The sequence below is a fragment of the Piliocolobus tephrosceles genome, chromosome 6 (genome assembly GCF_002776525.5).
Source record: "Piliocolobus tephrosceles isolate RC106 chromosome 6, ASM277652v3, whole genome shotgun sequence".
Classification (NCBI taxonomy): domain Eukaryota; kingdom Metazoa; phylum Chordata; class Mammalia; order Primates; family Cercopithecidae; genus Piliocolobus; species Piliocolobus tephrosceles.
In genome coordinates this window covers 41097723-41118187 of record NC_045439.1, presented here as the reverse complement: position 1 = coordinate 41118187, position 20465 = coordinate 41097723, and the positions used below count along the sequence as shown (strand labels likewise).

General features: G+C 38.1%; 1 protein-coding gene across 9 annotated transcripts in view; it reads left to right on the top strand.

Annotated features, from left to right (window-relative positions):
• FUT8 (fucosyltransferase 8) overlaps window positions 1-20465 on the top strand; it is a 331654-nt gene that overhangs the window by 52611 nt on the left and 258578 nt on the right. For 7 of the 9 annotated variants that reach the window (XM_023232574.3, XM_023232591.2, XM_023232599.2 and 4 more), the window contains exon 2: window positions 9363-9460. The exons of 1 other annotated variant lie outside the window; for it this stretch is intronic. The gene's annotated coding sequence lies outside the window, so the exon portion shown is untranslated. Of the gene's footprint in view, window positions 1-7940; window positions 7959-9362; window positions 9461-20465 lie in introns of those variants that run through there. One more of the 9 variants, XM_023232584.2, reaches the window with a different exon arrangement.

Here is a 20465-nt window from a genome sequence, read left to right as displayed (position 1 = left end):
ATCTGGAGGAGACCTTTAAAATTTATTCCAGTTCCTTCATTATAGGAGAATATCTAGAAGTCTAGGGACATGATATGTTATTTCCAAGATCACATAGTAAATTGCTGTTTAGAGCTGGGACTAGTACTAAGCCTCTTCCATTTCTGTTTCAGGGTTAGTTTCTCAATACCAGAATGTGTTCTTGAAAGGCACGATAACCAGATCCTGGGCTCCTCATATCCTACCTAAATTAATGCAACTAAGGCAGTGTGACATATTTATATTGGTGTTTTTATAAAGGCACAGAAACAGACATGATTTATTCAGTATCACAGGGATAGTGTTAGGTCATAAGACCCCTGACCTGTTGATTCTACCTCTTTCTCTTACCCACTAATAAATAGCTTAGAGATAGTAGCAAAAACATCCAGTGGTTATAAACTATAGATTGGGAGCTGGAAGGGCAGCTGGTACTAGAAACCAAAAAAACACCAGATGATGTTTGTGGTGTGGTGAAGAGTGCTGGGATGATGTGGGTAGAGGGTGATGAAAGCTTTGGTCATGAGTAAGTGGGTCTAGAACCTATAGAATGGGGGGTGGAATAAAGGAAGCAATGGAGTGACCATCAAACTCATGCTTATCAGGAGGATCGTTTGTTCTGTTCTCATTCTCTATAGCATATCACTACTTGCCAGCTAAGATTTAGAATAATCATAGACAATAACGAAATAAAATACATCTGATATCCGCACAATATTTCAAACACAATACTCTCATAAATATTGTACTATTTGATCGTTGCAATATCCTTGTGAGATAGGTAGAAGGGATATTGGTGAGTAGAAAATACTAAATATAATATGTGTTAATGTAGTGTGCTAGAAACCACTAAGGGATATAAGGGTGAATAGACACAGGCTCTGTTCTCATGGTGTGCCCAATCTTTTGGGGATGGGGTTGGAAAAACAACCAGTTACAATGTATAGGAAGTCGAAAAGGATTTAGAAATTCAAACTGTGTCCCATGGGAATTTAGAAAAAGTGATGGTATTGTAACAGAAATTTTGGTATTTTGCCTTCTTAATTCAGACTAACTGAAAGGATAATGACTATAAAAGCATCTTGATTGTAATATATACTGATACAATTTTCCTTTATAATTTTCAGATTATTTTTTATTTTAGGTGATTTTACACAGCTATTTATATGTATAAATTTATGAATTAAGGATGACAGAAATCACTTAAATTGTTTTTAGTGATTTTTGGCATATTAGCCTGGTTTGAGAAGGAGGAAGAAAACAAGGGAATTGATTTTGTAATGTCAAATAGAACTTACAAATTTAGGACAGATTTACCTAGACCATTATGAATAAATAAATAGACCCTTTTAATTGGTAAGAAACTAGACAAAATTTAATATAGTTGATTTCGTACTAGTTTATGTTGATGATGTAGACAACTTCACCAAAGGAGGGGGAGTAGTGAATAAATTAGTTATAACTTATTTTACTGTAAAGTAATGTTAATTGTCAGAATAATTATAGGAAACATTTGCTAACCAATAAATATGAGTTTGACAGTCTTATAATGATGAATTCATTTTTGTTGAGATAGTGGACAAAACAGACTTTTTTGTTTTTTTCACTTATTCCTAGAATCCATTTTAGTCTCTAGTTTTTGTTAGTATTTGTCACCTACCTTAACTATTTTTCTGTTTGCCAAAACAGAAAGAATGCAGCTTCCGTTGATATACTGGAGTCACTTAGAATATCAACACTACAGGGAGAGAAGGAAAGGAAGCAATATACCATTGTCAGTGTGCTTTTTCCCTCTGAGACTTTCATCCTTCTTGTGTTTTCTCTCTTAACATTGGCCCATAGCTAGAAGACATTGAGGTCCTGCCTTACTGCTTTTTTACCTTAGCCATGAGCAGCATACCCCATACTATATTTAGGTTGATAAATTTTCAATAGTAAAATTCTTCATGGTGAGCAGCCTCTTCTAGGCTGTCCCCACCCCTACCTTACCCTATTTCACTGTGGAAAGCTCACTTTCTTGGTTGAAGCATTTCCCTGTTTGAAGTCTAGCTTTGGGGAAACCTAGAATGACCTTAGGACAACCAGTGTTACGAGACTCAGTAGTGCCTGAGTCATACTTAGCTTTTTAAACATGTTTATAGCTTTCACTTTTTATGAGTAAATAGCCCTTTTATTATCAACACAGTACTTTCCTCTTTTTCTTAAAAGTGACTAATTTCACCACTGATGAAAGTTTGTTTTTGTCAGCTGTTAAACATGTTTTCCCATGACTTTGGTTTTCTTCTTCATTTCATAAGTGATTTTGTGTGTATTTGTATGCATGTGTGTGTGGTTTCCTTTTTTAGAACAAGATGTATTTCTTTGAAGATGAGACTCAATGGGCCATTTACTGTTTTTCTTTCCTCACCTAGGGTATGTTCAGTTTAGTTCACAGTCTTCTTTCTTCCTAACAGTGTGGGTAAAAATGACTGACTTTGTTCAGCATTACAGATTGAAAATAAAATCTGTGATTCCTAGCCTCTTTTTTTGTACTTCTTTATTTTAAAATCTAACAGATTTTTCCTTCTCTATGCTTTCTTTTTTCCATCATGGAGATAACATAGATGTTTATTTATTCTATAGGTATTCTGTTTCTCCTGAAGACTTCTACTTATTGTTTTGCTTCTCTTCCTTTATTATGTTCATGTACAGTCTACAGCAAATCTTGTAATGTTCGACTGAATTCTAGTGCCACCAATGATAAGCAAGTATAACATTTCTTCTTAAGTGAATAATTTCTTCCATATATTTGACGTGGATATGTTATGTGCTGCACTCTTGGTTGTATCTTTTCGGGTATATTTATTTTTTCTCAGAGAAATCTTTCAGTTTGTATCTTTTCTAAAATGGGGTTTTTCTTACATTGGGTTTTTATTGCTGATTACTGGATATTGTTTATTCTTTGGATGCTGTTGATATTCAGCTATCATGAAAGTAAACTTTCTTGGTTGATCATTTTTTTCTATTACATAATGAAGCAGGATATTTCCCTGACTCCTTTGTGGGACTCGCAACAGGGGTGCCTCCTTTACCCAGCCCACCAGTTTTTTTTTTCTTTTTGAGACAAAGTCTCTGTTGTCCAGACTGGAGTGCAGTGGCGCTCACTGCAAGCTCACTGCAAGCTCCGCCTCCTGGGTTCATGCCATTCTCCTGCCTTAGCCTCCCGAGTAGCTGGGACTACAGGGGCCTGCCACCACGCCCAGCTAATATTTTGTATTTTTAGTATTGACGGGGTTTCACTATGTTAGCCAGAATGGTCTTGATCTCCTGACTTCGTGATCCACCCACTTTGGCCTCCTGAAGTGCTGGGATTACAGGCGTGAGCCACCGTACCCGGCCCTAGCCCACCACTATTAACTCTTTGTGGAAGGGAGCGCGCAAGTGAACGGGTGTGGGAATTGGAGTGAATGAGTGCTGGAACCAACCGGCCACTTTGGCGTCAGAGGGCTCAACCTCCACTCACTCGAACCCACTGCGTTCTACCCCTTGTAGGAGGGAGTGTGCATATCGGTGGGTGCCAGAACTGGCCAGATGCTTTAGCTACAGCAGGAGTGAACTCTGTGCAGGCCCCACAGCAGTGTCCAGAAGTGGGTAACTGTGACTATTGAAGCCCCAGAGGGTGTGTTACAGTGCTCTTTTGGCTCTGCTGTCCGTGGACAGCTTAAGTGTTAACAGCGTAGTGGACCCTTTGCCTTTTTGTGTAAGGTGGCTGCCCTTTGCCAGTGAGGGCAAAGGGCCAGTGTGAAAGCCTTTTATATCCACACTTCTGGCTCCTAAGCTCTTGTCTGGTGCCCAGGAAAAATGGGGTTGCATGAATGAATTGAAGGATGGTAAATGCAGGGGATTTTATTGCAAATTAAAGTGGCTCTCAGCGGAAATGGAAGAAAGGGGACAGGATGGGTAGGTAATCTTCCCCTGGGAAGTTCAACCATCTCCCACCAGATTCTTCTGTATAGTAATGCCATCAAGCTGTCCTTCTGAAGTCAAGCCGCCTCTCTCCGATGTCCAGCTGTGGTCTTGTCTACCAGCTGAGTCTGGAGTTTTCATAGGCACAGGATGGGATGGGGCAGGGCTGTGGGTGGTTTAGGAAAAGGCAACATTTGAGCCGGAAAACAGGGATATAAATTCTCACTTTAGGTCACGGTTTTAGACTTTTTGGCTTGAGGGTGAGGTTTTACTGGGGACCTGCCATTTTCTACCTAGAATTTCTCTGTCCCCAATTCCTGTCAATAATATGCATTTCTTAAATACTTTGTTTCTCCTGTGGTAATACTTGGTTTTCATATGAGTTCCTTCTCATTCGTAGATCCTATTTATGCTTCTTCGCTTTAGGATAACATATTGAATACGTCTAATATTTAGAAAATTCCAGCATTTAGTGCTGTCACAAAGTTAATTTAGTTCATAGTCCCCCTTTAAAATACAGTGTTTCCAGATAAGATGGATTAACAGGGATGGTCTTTTCACCTAAGACAACTAAAGAATGGGACAAAATAATGAAACAACAGTTCTCAAGACATTTGCCATCAAGCAGCAAAAGACATTGATCCTCAAGGGATGGGAAACAAATTAGGCGAGATCATGCAGTTGCTCTAGCTCCCACCTAGAGAGAGTTTGTAGGGGTGGAACAAAGCAGTGGAACCCAGAAGGAGCCTAGAGATTTCTCTGTATTGAAGAGGTGGAGCTAGCTGGGAGATTGGGGGGCCAAGGCAGCTAGAGTTCACAAGGTAGAGTACCAGAGAGGAGAAAACTGCAAGAGACAGAACTTCACAGATCTGTAGAAATTCTTTTCAAGAATTCAGCTGACTAGTGATCAATACATGCCTGTAAGGAAAGTACAGGAAGCTGCGGAAGAACCACCGAAAATGAATTGAAGGGAGTAATACAATACTCAGCTCACACGTGGCTAGGAATAGGGCCTGAATCCATCAGACAAAAAAACTTCATAATTCAACAGGTGTGTCAGGTAGAGGACTTCTAACCTTCTACTTTTTATTTCTAGATGTTCAACTTGGGTCTTTTTTGTTCTGTGTCATTACTTAATATACTTAACCTTTCTTCTGGCTTTTAGTACACATGGAACAGATATATAATAACTTTTAATGTCCTAGTCTCCTAATTCTACCAACCCTGTCATTTCTGGGTTGGTTTTGATTGATTGATTGATAGCTCTCCTTCTGGCTCTATTTTCTTGCCTTAATTTTTTTAACCTGCTTGTTAATTAATTGATGCGTATCAGGCATGTAAAATAAAACATTGTAAGTTGTACCTTGTTGGGTGCTGGACATTTTTATATTCCTATGTTCTTTTTTTTTTTTTTTAAGAGATGGGGTCTTGCTCTGTTGCCTGGGCAATAGTGCAGTAGTAGCCTGATCATAGCCCATGGCAGTATTCAACTCTTGGGCTCAAGTGATCCTTCTGTTGCAGCCTCCAGAGTAGCTGGGACTGCAGGTGCGTACCACCAGCCCCGGTGCCTGTAGATATTTTTTGAACTTTTTCCTGGTCTGTATTGAAGTTCTTTGAAAGTGTTTTTTAACTTTTAGGTATTGCTTTTAATCTTTGTTAAGTGTAACCACTTAATTTAATTTTCCCGACTACTGAGGCAAAGCCTTTCTGAATACTTTATGCTGCATGAATTATGAGACTTTTCCATTCTGGCTGTTGGTTACAGATGTTAAACTGAGGATCATATTGTCCATTCAAGACCTGTTTTTAAGCTCTGTTGGGATCATTATAGAGTAATCTTTATTCTAGGATAAATTTAGCCCTCCTAAGGTCTGTACCTATTGCCTAGAGTGTAAAGAGATATCACTACTGTGGCTGGTTGGAACTCAGATAATCTGTCTCCGAGCTTAGTGTCAACCCGGAGTCGTTCATATTTTACCTCCTGGCAGATGTTTTTGTCTGACTTTATGGAATTTCACCCTAAGCATGTGTAGATTAGTATTTAGTTGACGACTCAAGTAGACCCCAATGTACTTATCTGTAGCTTTTTTCTGCTTAAGTTTCTCCTTTCTAGTATATTATTCTAGTAATTCTTGCCGCCTCCACTGTTCCAAACTCCGTTCTTTGCAAGTTAGCAAAACTGCTGTATTCTGCTTTGAATTTCCCTGTTGGCAAAGGTATCTAGAACATGTCTCTAGGCAGAAAGCCAGTGTGGTCATAGGCCTTAATCTAGTTTGTTTTCTTGTTTCAGGGAACACAGATCTATACTAATTGTTGTTCACTGTCTGGAAACGGTCATGTATTTTTGTGTGGTTTTGCAGTTGCTTACCATCTGAGGGTAAATCTGTTACCAGTTATTCCATAATGGCTGGAGGCATACATTTCATACTATTGGATTATTGTGGAGTTTGGCAAAGACTTTTGGGTGAAGTTACAGGAAAGAATTACAATAAACCTTTGCTGATTTTAGACTTAATGGCTATTTAGTAATTGTATGTTTATGGGCTTTGGGAGTAGTTGACTATGTCTTCTTCAAATAGATCTGTGAGATAATGTAAGTAATAAAGCATTATTATTCTTGGGTTTTTGCACTCCAAGGTGGCTCATGTTTGCAATTCCAGCATTTTGGGAGGCTGAGGCAGGAGGATTACTGGAGTCCGGGAGTTTGATACCAGCCTGGGCAACATAGCGAGACCCAGTCTTTACAGTAAAGTAAAACAAAATAAATTTTAAAATCTTTAAAAAAAGAAAATAGTTGTATTACCTTCGTGGTGGGAGGAGTTTAAGTTGGTGATATTGCTTTTATATTAGTTGTAATTGCCTAAAATTGTTTTCAGTAGACTTTGATGTCATTGGAGAAAAACTGCTTCTCACAATTAATAATGTCAATCAGAGAAAAATCCATGTTGTTGATGTAATAAGAGTAAAGTGACTGGCAGAAAGACACATTTCTATAGAATGTATTGTGTCTTTGTACTGTTCTTGGGTTTTTGTACTTCGTGACCTGCACATACTACACACTCAGTGAACATTTGATGTGTGAATCTTTATTAAGGCCATTTCACTTTTCAGTTAATCATATTGATGACTAACTGTGTGCCAAACATGATACTGGATGAGGGAGAAGCAGCAACAAATGAAGTAGGAGAAGGGTCCCTGATCAAAAGACTGCATGAGATGGTGCATGTATAAGGTAGCAAAATATTCTAGCGAAGATTAATGAAGTATAGAATGATTATGTCAGCTCTTAGGCAGGGAGGTATAGAGGGGATGGATTTTGAGAAAGCTGATGGATATGCATTGATTGATAAAGGAGAAAAAATCCCTGTTTTTTTAAAAAAGGAATGGTGTATTGCAGGGCAACAGCTGAGAATAAACAGATTGTTCCATGGAAAGAAAGCAAAATTAAATTGGCTTTAGTGGAAGTTTGTGTAGAAGATAGTAAGAAACTAGGTTATAGAGCTAATTGAGGTGTCATACAAAATCGAGGAGAAATACAAAAGATTTTGAGCTTTGGTCTGAAAAGAGGTATACTTCTGAATGCCTTTTATGTTAAAAGATAGACAAAGTTAAAGAATTTTATATTCACAAAGCAAGTTATATGAGCGCTAACTTATTTTAAGTTGAACTATGAAGCAAATTAAGCCACTGAGTGTTATTGAGTTGGGTATAATTTGCAAAACAAAAACCCATTTTTTGTTGACATTTGGAAAGGGCTACTTACAGAATAAGTCAATGTACAAAATAAGTGAATTTGCATGTTATTGTTTCCGGAATTGGTGGGTTCTTGGTCTCACTGACTTCAAGAATGAAGCTGCGGACCCTCGCGGTGTGTTACAGTTCTTGAAGATGGTGTGGCCGGAGTTTGTTCCTCCAGACGTTCAGATGTGTCTGGACCTTCTTCTTCTGGTGGGTTCGTGAGCTCACTGTCAGGAGTGAAGCTTCAGACCTTCGTGGTGAGTGTTACAGCTCTTAAAGGCAGCGCGTCTGGAGTTGTTCATTCTTCTCAGTGGGTTTGTGGTCTCATTGGCTTCAGGAGTGAAGCTGCAGACCTTCGTGGAGAGTGTTACAGCTCATAAAGGCCGCATGAACCCAAAGAGTGAGCAGCAGCAAGATTTATGGCAAAGAGAGAAAGAACAAAGCTTCTACAGTGCGGAAGGGGACCCTAGCGGTCGCCGCTGACTGGGGCATCCTGCTTTTATTCCCTTATCTGACCCCACCCACATCCTGCTGATTGGTCCATTTTACAGAGAGCTGATTGGTCCATTTTGACAGAGTGCTGATTGGTGCGTTTACAATCCTTGAGCTAGACACAGTGCTAGAGGTAAAAGTTCTCCAAGTCCCCACTAGGTTAGCTAGATACAGAGTTAGCTAGTTACAGAGTACCGATTAGTGTGTTTACAAACCTTGAGCTAGACAGACACAGAGTACTGATTGGTGTATTTACAAACCCTGAGCTAGACACAGAGTGCTGGTTGGTGCGTTTATGATTCCTTAGCTAGACATAAAAGTTCTCCAAGTCCCCACCAGATTAGCTAGATACAGAGTGCTGATTGGTGCACATACAATCCTCCAGCTAGATATAAAAGTTCTCCAAGTCCCCATCTGGCTCGGGAGCCCAGCTGGCTTCACCTAGTGGATCCTGCAGGGGGGCTGCAGGCGGAGCTGCCCGCCAGTCCTGAGCTGCGCCTGCATTCCTCAGCCCTTGGGCTGTGATGGGACCGGGCGCCATGGAGCAGGGGACAGCGCCTGTCCGGGAGGCTCTGGCCACAGGTGGGGAGCTCAGACATGGTGGGCTGCAGGTCCCAAGTCCTGCCCCACGGGGAGGCAACTAGGGCCCAGCGAGAATTTGAGTGCAGAGAATTTCAGTGCAGCACTGGTGGGCAGGAACTGCTGGGGGACCCTGCGCAACCTCCACAGCTGCTGGCCCAGGTGCTAAGCCCCGCATTGTTCTGGGCTGGCGGCGCCAGCCGGCCCCTCCATGTGCCCACGGCTGAATCCATGCCTGCGCTGGTGCTGGCTGTAACTTGCACTGGCCCGCGAGCGCCACACGCAGCCCTGGTTCCCGTCCCCGCCTCCCACTCCACACCTCCGGGCAAGCAGAGGGAGGAGTCACTGGCCTCAGCCAGCCCAGAGAGGGGCTCCCACGGTGTGGTGGCAGGCTGAAGGGTTCCTCAGGTGCCGTCAGAGTGGACACCGAGGCTGAGGAGGTGCTGAGAGTGAGGGCTGCTAGCACATTGTCACCTCTCATTGTGACTGGCTATGTAAGGAAAAGTTAAAGGGATTTAAAAATATATATGATAATGCTAACTGAAGCTTGAATCAAGGGCTGAATTTCATATATTTTTATTTTGTTCCAGGTTGCTGCTTTCGCTCAGAGGATATTGATGACCCTCATGGTCTGTTTGTTCAAGATAAAGTGACTTACTGCCTTTGTTGATTAACTGGACAAATTCAGGTTAGTGTATTTTGTGGACAGCACTTCCCTTTTCTAATTATATGTTAATATTTTGAGAAATAGATAATTTTGTGGTTAAAGCTACATGTTACATACCAGTAAAGTAGAAAGGCCAAGTCAGTCTAAACTCTGTTGAATTGTGTATTAGTTAAGAAACATTTTCTTACTGCCTACTGTGTACAATATTCACTGCATACATTGAAAAATATTTTACTTCCTTTTAAATAGTTTCGTACTTTAAATTATGGGGCTGGATAAAAAGTTGTGGTTGAACGCGATACATTATTTTGGCATCATTGTGTGGCAATTTTTGGTGCTAAAAATAAGCAACTCATCTTAAACATTTCTGACATTTTTAGTAGCTGACTTTTAAAGGTATTCTTGTCCCGATTTCAGTCCTACATTAACATTTTTATTTATTTTTAGCGTTCAGTCTATTAATTTTGACAAATATATGTCACCACAATTAAAGCATTTTCCAAACCTTCCAAATTTGCTTGTGTTGCCCATTTGTAGTTAACCTCTCCTTATACCTCAATCCCTAGCAATCGCTGATCTCTTTCTATCCCTATAGTTTGCCTTTTCCAATATGTCATTTAATTGGAATCATCTAATATGTAGTTTTTAAATCCTGGCTTCTTTCACTTAGAATAATATATTTGAGGTTTATTCATGTTGCTGTGTGCATCAGTAGTTGTGTATCAGTAGTTTGTTCTTTTTTTATTGCTGAGTAGTGTTCCACTTTATGGATACCATAATTAGTTTATTCATTTACCTGTTTATGGATATTTAGGCTGTTTCTAGTTTTTGATGATTGTAAAACTGCTGCAGTCATACATTAAAAAAATAAAAATGTGATTCTATGTTCTTTAAAAAATTTGGCTGGGCGTGGTGGCTCAAACCTGTAATCCCAGCACTTTGGGAGGCTGAGGTGGGCAGATCATGAGGTCAAGAGATCGAGACCATCCTGGCCGACATGGTGAAACCTTGTGTCTACTAAAAATACAAAAATTAGTTGGGTATGGTGGTGCATACCTGTAGTCCCAGCTACTCGGTAGGCTGAGGCAGGAGAATCGCTTGAACCCGGGAGGCAGAGGTTGTGGTGAGGTGAGATTGTGCCATTGCACTCCAGCCTGGTGACAGAGCGAGACTCTGTCTTAAAAAAAAAATTTTTTTTTGCATTGATATATATTAGATGTACGTATTTATTTTCAGGGTACATGTGATAATTTAATACCTTTATGTAATCGAATCAGGGTAATTGGAATATCCATTAACTTACTCATTTTTTCTGCATATTAGGAACATTTTAATTATTCTCTTTCCTAGCTATTTTGAAAGGTACAGTCAACTAAGGTTAACTGTAATCACCCTATTGATCTGTTGAGCACCAGGTCTTGTATCTTCTAAGTGTATGTTTGTACCCATTAATCAACCTTTCTTCATCCCCCGACCCCATATATTTTTTACTGATAGAAGTTACTTTTTGTTGTTGCTGATATTAAAGAGCTGTAATAATTTAACTATTGCCTTTTAGGCCGTGGTTGTATTTCTTTTTAAAAATATTATTAAAACGTAAGGAGAACACAACCAACATCGTGGCTATGGGGAGAAACTTGCAATTTATGGTCATTTTGAGTACAGAAAGAGAAATGATGTAAAATTATTAGAAAGGGGATCTGTTGGAACTTGTGGTGTTTCCTGATTTTGGAGATAATAGGTAGCCTTCTTGAATACAGTGGTAGATCAGAAATATACAGATAGATTAATATCGTTAAACCTCATATAGGTAGCTTCAAAAGTCATGTATAAAAGTCAAGTACATTAGAATTCTCCTATATTAAAAACATACTTAAAGAGGGTAAAGGTTGGGCATGCAAAAGTCAATTTAAACTTTCTTGAATGAATATGTAGGATGAAAGTGATAGAAACTGTCTTTCTGCCTTGGGGAAATTAATGACCTCAAAAAGTAGCTTGAAACCCTGTTTGAATATTTATAAGGAAACTGTAGTTCATTATTTGTTATAGAAATAAAAAGGTCTTGAGAAAGTATTATGTTCTGACTGAGAAAATGTTGGATGGTTTAGACTCTAGCTTCTAAGCCTGGACACTAAAAGACTTACTGCAACTTTAAACTGTTTTCTTGTTTCTGAACATGTTTAGATGAATTATGTAACTTTCATAGTATCTCTATAGATAAGTGGCTTGTCGTATTGTGTTCTCCGAAAAAATTTTTTTAAAACTTTTTCCCTTTCATTTCTTTTTTTTTTTTTTTTGAGACAGAATCTCGCTCTGCCACTCAGGCTGGAGTGCAGTGGCTTAATTTCTGCTCACTGCAACCTCCACTTCCTGGGTTCAAACAGTTCTCATGCCTCAGCCTCCCAAATAGCTGGGATTACAGATGTGCGCCACCATGTCCAGCTAAGTTTTGTATTTTTGGAAGAGATGGGGTTTTGCTATGCTGGCTAGGCTGGTCTCAAACTTCTTGGCTCAAGCAGTCTGCCTGCCTCAGCCTCCTGAAGTGTTAGGATTACAGATGTGAGGCACCGTGCCTGGTCAGAGAGCATTTCTTAAATAGACAAAACATTTTAGGCAGAGTCAGAGCATTTTAGAGATACTTCTGAAAGAGAATAGTTATCTATTCAGTGGGCAAATCCAACACAGAGTCAAAGATAATGCTGTGCTCAGAAGTCATGATTTCTTCAGGATTTTAGGGTATTTAGATTTTAAACCACAATTCTAAGGTCAATATTTATGTAAAGTATTTATGAAAATAAAAGCCATATTTAAATTTAAATTTAATATGCTTTAATTCACATAAAATATTTTGAGGTTGTTAATAAAGTTTAGATTTTTCTAGCTATATATTCAATATAAGCATTTTTTTAATATTTGAAAATTGAGATCCTATCTTGCACTGCTTAAATAGTAGCCCGTTTAACTTAAAATTAACTGCAAAAGAAATAAAAACTGAGTTTTTGTAAAGAATATTAAAGTGAGTAATTTAACTTTATCCCATCCATTGGGTTAAGCAGTGATCCCAGGATAAAGAGAGAGACAGAATAATGAGTAAAATGAACCCTATACGGCAGTGTCTCCAGATAGCTGTATGAGTAAAAGCTTACCGTCTTACCTCTCTAGGTCTTTATTTTCTTATTTTAAAAAAAGGCGTTAAGGTCCACATTAAAGTCAGGTATTATTGGTGAAGTTTAAAACTACTAGTCTCTTTTATTTCATGAACACTGCCAGGCATTGGAAATTAGTGATAAAATTTGATTCACTGTGAGAAACAGCCAAAAAATAATAAAAAAAAATAGCATTTTATTTTAAAGTTAAAAATAATAAAATAAAAATAAAAACTTGTTTGAGATACTTTTCTAGAAATGGAACATTTTAAAATGAAAATAGGATCCAAACATCTAAGTATTTACTTTTGATATTTAATATATAGGCTTGTTATAAGATTGTGACTCTGCTGAAGTGGTTTTAGTTTATACAGATTTTTGAGAGAAGAAAGTACCTTTTTGCTCTATATGTTTTCTTTGGAAACATCTTCTCATTGTATTGTACCAATTTCATCTTGATTCTCTAAGAATCTTTTTAGTCTTTTAGGTCAAAGGAAATAGGTATTGAGAGACATTTCTCTTCAGTCTTATGGGTCTCTTCTGTTTCTGCACATTTGCTGAGCAGAGTACTGATAGCTTTTGTTGGGGGCTATCTTTTTCAAAGAAATCTATTTAGCAAACAGCCTAGGAAGATAGAAATAGTGCTTCCATTAGGATAGATGGCACATTTCTTTGCTGTCCGGGATAATTAAGATAATCTCTCTGGGGAAAAGGTTGGGCATTTTTGCTTGTAGCTCCTTTTAAAGATTGGAGTTTCATAAGCTTAGGTTTTCTTGTCCTGCAATGCAACCCACAGTATGTGCACTTGGTTTTCCTTTCATTGGCCTTGAGGAATTAGAGCTTGAGGAACCAGTACAAAATATGATACTATGTCTATGTTATTGTTGTGAGTAGTAAACTGTTCTTTGTTTCTGACCTAGGAGTGTCATAACTTCTGCCAGGATTATCTGATGCTAGTTTATGAGATACCACTAACACAACCTATTGATAAAACAAAACTGAGTTTATTGCTTATTGTGGTAAGGGAGAACACCACCTTAAAAGATCTTTGGTAGTGTCTTAGGTCAAAATTTGAGAATTACAAGCTTGGTTTAAGTTGGATCTTTCAGTGGTGGCGATGAGGCTTGATTAGGATTGAGTAGGTGTCATGATAAAACAGTTTAGGTTTGGTCGAAACAGTAAGATAAAGATTTTGAAAACTACCAAAGAGTTGATGGGTCTTTCCAGAAGGTCTGTAGTGAACAATCACATTATATTTCTACAAGAGTCTCCTAGAATAGCAGTTATGCTAGTTAAGACAGTGGACTGGTAAAGTCATGTTAATGTACCTAGAAAGTTGTGAGTGATTAGTTTTCTAGGGCTGCTATAACAAAGCACCGTAAACTGGGTGGCTTAATATAACAGAAATTTATTCTTTCACAGTTTTGGAGGTTAGCAGTCTGAAATCAAGGTGTTGGCAGGGCCACACTCTCTCTGAAGGCTCTAGGCTCAAGTCAGTATGGGGGACATGTAGTTTCAGTCTTCAGTGTCCAAACTGTGTGTAGGTACATGGTGTTTGCTCTCAGTGTCCATGAAACTATGGTAGACTGATGTTAGCTTGCATGTAGGGTAAAATCTTAGGTTCTTCAGAGTTCTTGACAACCGCATGGTATAGTAGAAAGAAAGTCAGTCTGGACATCAAAGTACCTTAGTTCTACTCTGTTATTAACTAGCTTAAGAAAGTTACTGTCTTCTTCAGCTATTAGGTTGTTACTGATACATAAGGAGTTCAGTCTAGGTCCTGCTGCTTGCTGCATAGAAAGCCAATCACTGAGACAATGAGTATTGCCAAGGAAGAAGGCTTTAATCAGGTGCAGCAGCTGAGAAGATGGGAGCTCAGTCTCAATTTCATCTCCCTGACTGACTAAAACCAAGGTTTATATAGCAGGGAAGAAATATATTATAACAATGTGTAAGAAAACAGGAACTTGGGAGGGGCAAGGAAGCAATAATGGTGAATGAGGGGTCTGGCATCTGGTGGGGTGATTTGGTTTCAGTTCTTTGATACTTTTTCTGCCAAAAGAATTGTCTGTGAGACTACTGGGTTGGTTTCAGTTTCCTCATAGATAAAATTTGAGGCCTGAGGAAGAGAAGAAGAGTAAACCAAATGATCTTTAAGACGTATCTAGTTCTCAGATTCTAAAGTTTTATAATTGTTGAGTGCCTGCTATATACCATATTAATATTAGTCTTGCTGGAGTCACATAATAAAAAGGGAATAGAAAATGTGTTAAGTGCTAATCAGATAGACTCTAACTTGTGAATGTAGCATGCATAAATTAATTTTGTTTATTTGGGTGGAGCTAATTAATGAAGATATTAGGTAAACATGCTGTTTGCCCTGATTTCTCTGACTTACCATTTTGGTTTTCAACTTGAATAGTGTATTTGGAAGAGGAGCATTCTGCAGGTCACTTAAAGTTAGAAAAATGCTGCACTCTCAGGCTGAGTTCACAAAATGAAATAACCTTTCCTGAAGTGAATATGAGAATGTGGTCCCGCCTTCATTGCCCACGTTTGTCTCTCATGTCATTCTTGTGGTTGAGAGATTTTAGAAAAATTCTTACTAGAGAATGGTAATAGTACTGTGAGGTGGAGCATGGTGTTAGAATTCTAGGTGTAAGTTATTCATATGCTATTGAGTTTTCTTTATGTTTTAAATAGGTCACTGTAGTATGGTATTTGAATTCTTTCTTTGAATCATGTTGAAAGTATTTAATAATTACTTCATAGAGATATTGTGGGCACTAAAAAATTCTTTGGTACCTCACCAAAACCCCCTGTGGTTGTGTATGTGCTTGTTCTTTGAAGTTACAAATGAACAATGACTAGATATTGATGATATGTATAAATACAGGTTGAACCAGTATTTTTAGATCTGGACAAAAGTTACTGAAGTAGGAGAAAAGAGGGATTTTTATTCATTCCATATGGAAGAAATTCAAAACCATATACTAGGGGGTGATGGGATTCTCTCACCACTTCCTGTATGTAGCCCTTCCATCACACACAAATTGTACTGAGTGTTTTCATAGTGGATATTTGGGCAATTCAGAGACTCTCACTGGATCTTGTAACAATGGTAATATATTTAATTAATTTTAGAAGATACATTAGAATATAGAATTAGCAGTAACGCTCCAGCAATACCTGAAATAAAATGTATTAAAATAGACAGAATATAGAAATTAAATAGACACTATAATTACAATAATAAAAAATATACCTCTATCATATTTCTATTCACATTTGTATTCTAGTCAATTAAAAGAGTAGGAGAATTTTTTTTTTTTTTTTTTTTGAGACGGAGTCTCGCTCAGTTGCCCAGGCTGGAGTGCAGTGGCCGGATCTCGGCTCACTGCAAGCTCCGCCTCCCAGGTTCCCGCCATTCTCCTGCCTCAGCCTCCCGAGTAGCTGGGACTACAGGCGCCGCCACCGCGCCCGCTAGTTTTTTGTATTTTTAGTAGAGACGGGGTTTCACCGTGTTAGCCAGGATGGTCTCGATCTCCTGACCTCGTGATCCGCCCGTCTCGGCCTCCCAAAGTCCTGGGATTACAGGCTTGAGCCACCGCGCCCGGCCGAGAATTTTTTATCTTTCTGTCTTTATTTTTTTGGGACAGGGCCTCACTCCATCGCCCAGGTTGGCGTGCATTGGCGCAGTCAAGGCTCACTGCAGCCTTGACCTCCTTGGCTCAGGCGATTCTCCCACCTCAGCCTCCTGAGTTGCTGTGATTGCAGGTGCACATGCACACACCACCATGCCTGGCTAATTTTTTGTATTTTTTGTGGAGATGGCGTTTTGCCATGTTGCCCAGGCTGATCTTGAACTCCTGTGCTCAAGCAATTTCCCCACCTCAGTCTCCCAAAGTGCTGGGAGTCACCGTGCCTAGCTAATATATTTTCTTAACGTTAAAGAAAAGAATGTTAAGGAGTTACTCAGAAAGAGTAACTTGACCTTTTGGTGTGGGCTATTTTGATGATTCTTGGGAAGATTTTCTTTTTTTCTTCATTCCTGGGGCCATAGTGGCTGATCATCCAAGCTTGGATTAAACTCGGTTCCTTGTGCTTTTCCTTCTCATTTTAGGCTTTGGAGTTGGTATACTTATATTACCAAGAAAATAAGATTCCTCCAACTTACAAGAAATATTTTGTAGTTTCAGAGAATTATGAGTTGGTAAAGATTGAAAAAGATGGTATGGATGTGTTTGAATTATTCGCCTTTATGATGTGTAGTCTTCACTTTTCATGTTGTGTTTTGTTGGACTCAAAGACGGTTGAGAAATTAAAGAGATTCTCCCTGGCTCCCCCAGCCACCCCTGCAGCCCTGTTGGGGAAAAAAGGAAACAAAGGAGGAAAATCATGTTGAACACATTTTTTCTTAAGCACCTATAATGAATTGGAGTTTTTTAAAAATAGATTTTATTTCTTAGGGCAGTTTTAGGTTTACAGAGAAATTGAACAGAAAGTACAGAGAGTTCCCAAATATCCCCCGCTTTTATCTTACAATCTGTAATAATTGCTTATTATTTCCAGGAGTTTGTTGGTCAGTACCTTGGGAGTTTTTTTTTTTTTTCTTTCTTTTTTTAACGTAGATGATCAAGTCATCTGCAAACAGAGAGTTTTGTTTCTTCCTTCCCAATTTGTGTACCTTTTATGTCCTTTTCTTGTCTTGTTGCATTAACTAAGATGCCCAATATGATGTTGAATAGGAGTGGTAAGAAGGGAAGTCCTTGCTTTGTTCCTGATCCTAGGGGGAAAGCATCTGGTTTCTCACCATTAGGTGTGGTGTTTGCTGTAAGTTTTTTGTAAATTTTATTTATCAAGTGGAGGAAATCCTCCTCTATTTCTAGTTTGCTGAGAACGTGTGATTATTAATTGATGTAGAATTTTATCAAATACTTTTAGTGCATCTATTGATATGATCTGATTGTAAGATTTTTTTTATGTTTCCTGGATTACATTAATTGATTTTTAGATGTTGAACCTACCTTGTATACTTGGAATATACTCTACTTGGTTGTGGTGTATAATGTGATTTGCTAAGATTTTTGACAACATTTGCCTCTGTGTTCATGAAAGATACTGTTCTGTAATTTTCCTTTCTTGTAAGGCTGTTGCCTGGGCTTATTATCAGGGTAATGTTGGCCTCTGAGAATGAGTTAGGAAGTGCTCACTCTGCTTCTACAGATTGTAGAATATTGGTATCATTTGTTCCTTAAATAGTTGATAGAATTCGTGAGTGAATTATCTGAGTGTGTTACTTTCTGTTTTGGAAGATTATTAATTATTCAGTTTTTATAAATTGATTTAGGTTTATTCAGATTATTTGTTTCTTCTTGTGTGAATTTTGGTAGATTGTGTCTTAAGGGATTAGTTCATTTCACCTAAGTTATCAAATTTAAGGGCATAGAACCAGCTTCGAGTCTTGTTGATTTTCTTTGTTTCCCTGTTTTCCATTTTGCTCTGATTTTTACTTTCTTCTGCTTCCTTTGAATTTAATTTGTTCATTTTCTAGTTTCCTATATTAAAAGCTTTGACGATTAATTTTACCTTTCTTCTTTTTTAACATATACATTCAATGCTAAAAATTAATCTTTTCGTCCTGCTTTGCTGCATTCCATATTTATTTATTTATTTATTTATTTATTTACTTACTTACTTACTTATTTGTGAAATGGGGTCTCATTATATTGCCCAGGCTGGTCTGGAACTCCTAGCCTCAAGTGATCCTCCTATCTTAGCCTCCCAAAGTGCTGGGATTACATGCATGAGCCACTGTGCCCGGCCGTAAAGTTTGGTGTTTTATTTTCATGTACACTTAGTTTAAAATATTTTATAATTTCTCAAGACTATTTTTTTGACCTATGAGTTAGGTGTAAGTGAGCTGTTTAAACATCTCTAAATATTTTGGGATTTTCCAGCTGTGTTTTTGTTTAAGTAGTTTAATTCCATTGTGATGTGTCTATTTGTATGGTGTCTATTCTTTAAAATTTGTTAAGGTATATTTTGTAGTCTGTCTTTGTGAAATGTTCCCTGTGGATTTGAGAAGAATGTGTATACTGCTGTTGCGGGATGAAGTGTTCTATAAATGTTGGTTAGATCCAGTTGATTGATGGTGTCATCAGTTCTACTACACCTTCCTGATTTTCTGCTTCTGTCAATTACTGATAAGAGGGTTGCTGAAGCTCCAAGTATAATATTGAATTCATGTGTTTCTCCTTGTAGTTCTATCAGTTTTTATTATACCTTATGTATTTTGACACTCTGTTGTTAGTTACATACATACAAAAATAATTATGTCTTCTTGGTGAATAATAATAGATTGATCATCTGTTGTTATGTAATGCCCCTCTATCACTGATAATTTTTCTTGGCCTGAAGCTTGCTCTTTCTGAAATTATATATAGCCATTCCAGGTTTCTTTTGATTAGGTTTAGTGTAGCCTATCTTTTCTGCATCCCTTTACTTTTAATCTGTCTTCATCTTTGTATTTAGAGTGGTATTTTTGTAGACATCACATAGTAGGGTCTTGTCATTTGATTTACTCTTGACAGCCCAGGTCTCTTAACTGGTGTATTTAGAACATAGATGTTTAAAGTAATTATTGATATAGTTGGATTAATATCTACTGTATTTATAACTTTTCTACTCATTGTCCTTGTTCTCTTTTTGTCTTTCACTTTGTCTCGCCTTCTTCATTGTAATTGGGCATTTTATGTAATTCCATTTTGTCTCCTGTTTTAAAATATATATTACACTTATTTAAAATTATTTTTTAGGCTGGGCATGGTGGTTCATGCCTGTAATCCTAGCACTTTGGGAAGGCCAAGGTGGGTGGATCACTGAGGTCAGGAGTGGATCAGTGAGGTCAGGTGGGTGGATCACTGAGGATCACTGGCTAACATGGTGAAAGAAACCCTGTCTCTACTAAAAATAAAAAAATTAGCCAGGTGTGGTGGCGGGCGCCTGTAATCCCAGCTACTCAGGAGGCTGAGGCAGGAGAATTGCTTGAACCCAGGAGGTGGAGGTAGCAATGAGCAAGATCACACTACTGCACCCAAGTCTGTCTCAAAAAAAAAAAAAAAAGAATAAAATGAAATTATTTTAGTGGTTGCCCCAGTGTTTGCAATAATTGCACAGTTAAACTAATCCAAGTTCACTTTTGAAATAACACTATACCACTTCATGGGTAGTGCAAATACCTTGTAACAGTGTCAGTTCCTTTTTCCCATTCCTTATAACGTTACTTTTATTTGTTTCACTTTTCTATAATTTACAGTCACAAAATATATTGTTGCTATGATTATTTTGAACAAGTTGTTATCTGTTAGATGAATTAAGGATCAGAAAAACAAAAGATTTAATTTTACCTTTATTTTTTTCTCTGCACTCTTCCTTTCTTTTTGTAATTCATATTTCTGATCTATATAATTTTCCTTCTTTGTGAATAACTTCTGTTAACATTTTTTGCAAGTCATGTGTATTGGGTTTCATTTCTCCCAGTTTTTATTTGAGAAAGTCTTTATTCTTCACTTTCAAAGGATAATTTTGCTGGGATTCTATAGGAATTCTAGTTTGGTGTTTTTTTTTTTTTTTAAAACAGTCCAGAGATTTATTCTTATTTTATTTTATTATTTCATTTTATTTTTTTGAGATGGAGTCTCACTCTGTCACCCAGGCTGGAGTGCAGTGACACTGTCTTGGCTCACTGCAACCACCGACTCCTGGTTTCAAGTGATTCTCCTGCCTCAGCCTCCTAAGTAGCTGGGACTACAGGTGTACGCCACTATGCCTGGCTAATTTTTTGTATTTCTTTTTTTTTTTTTTGAGACAGAGTCTTG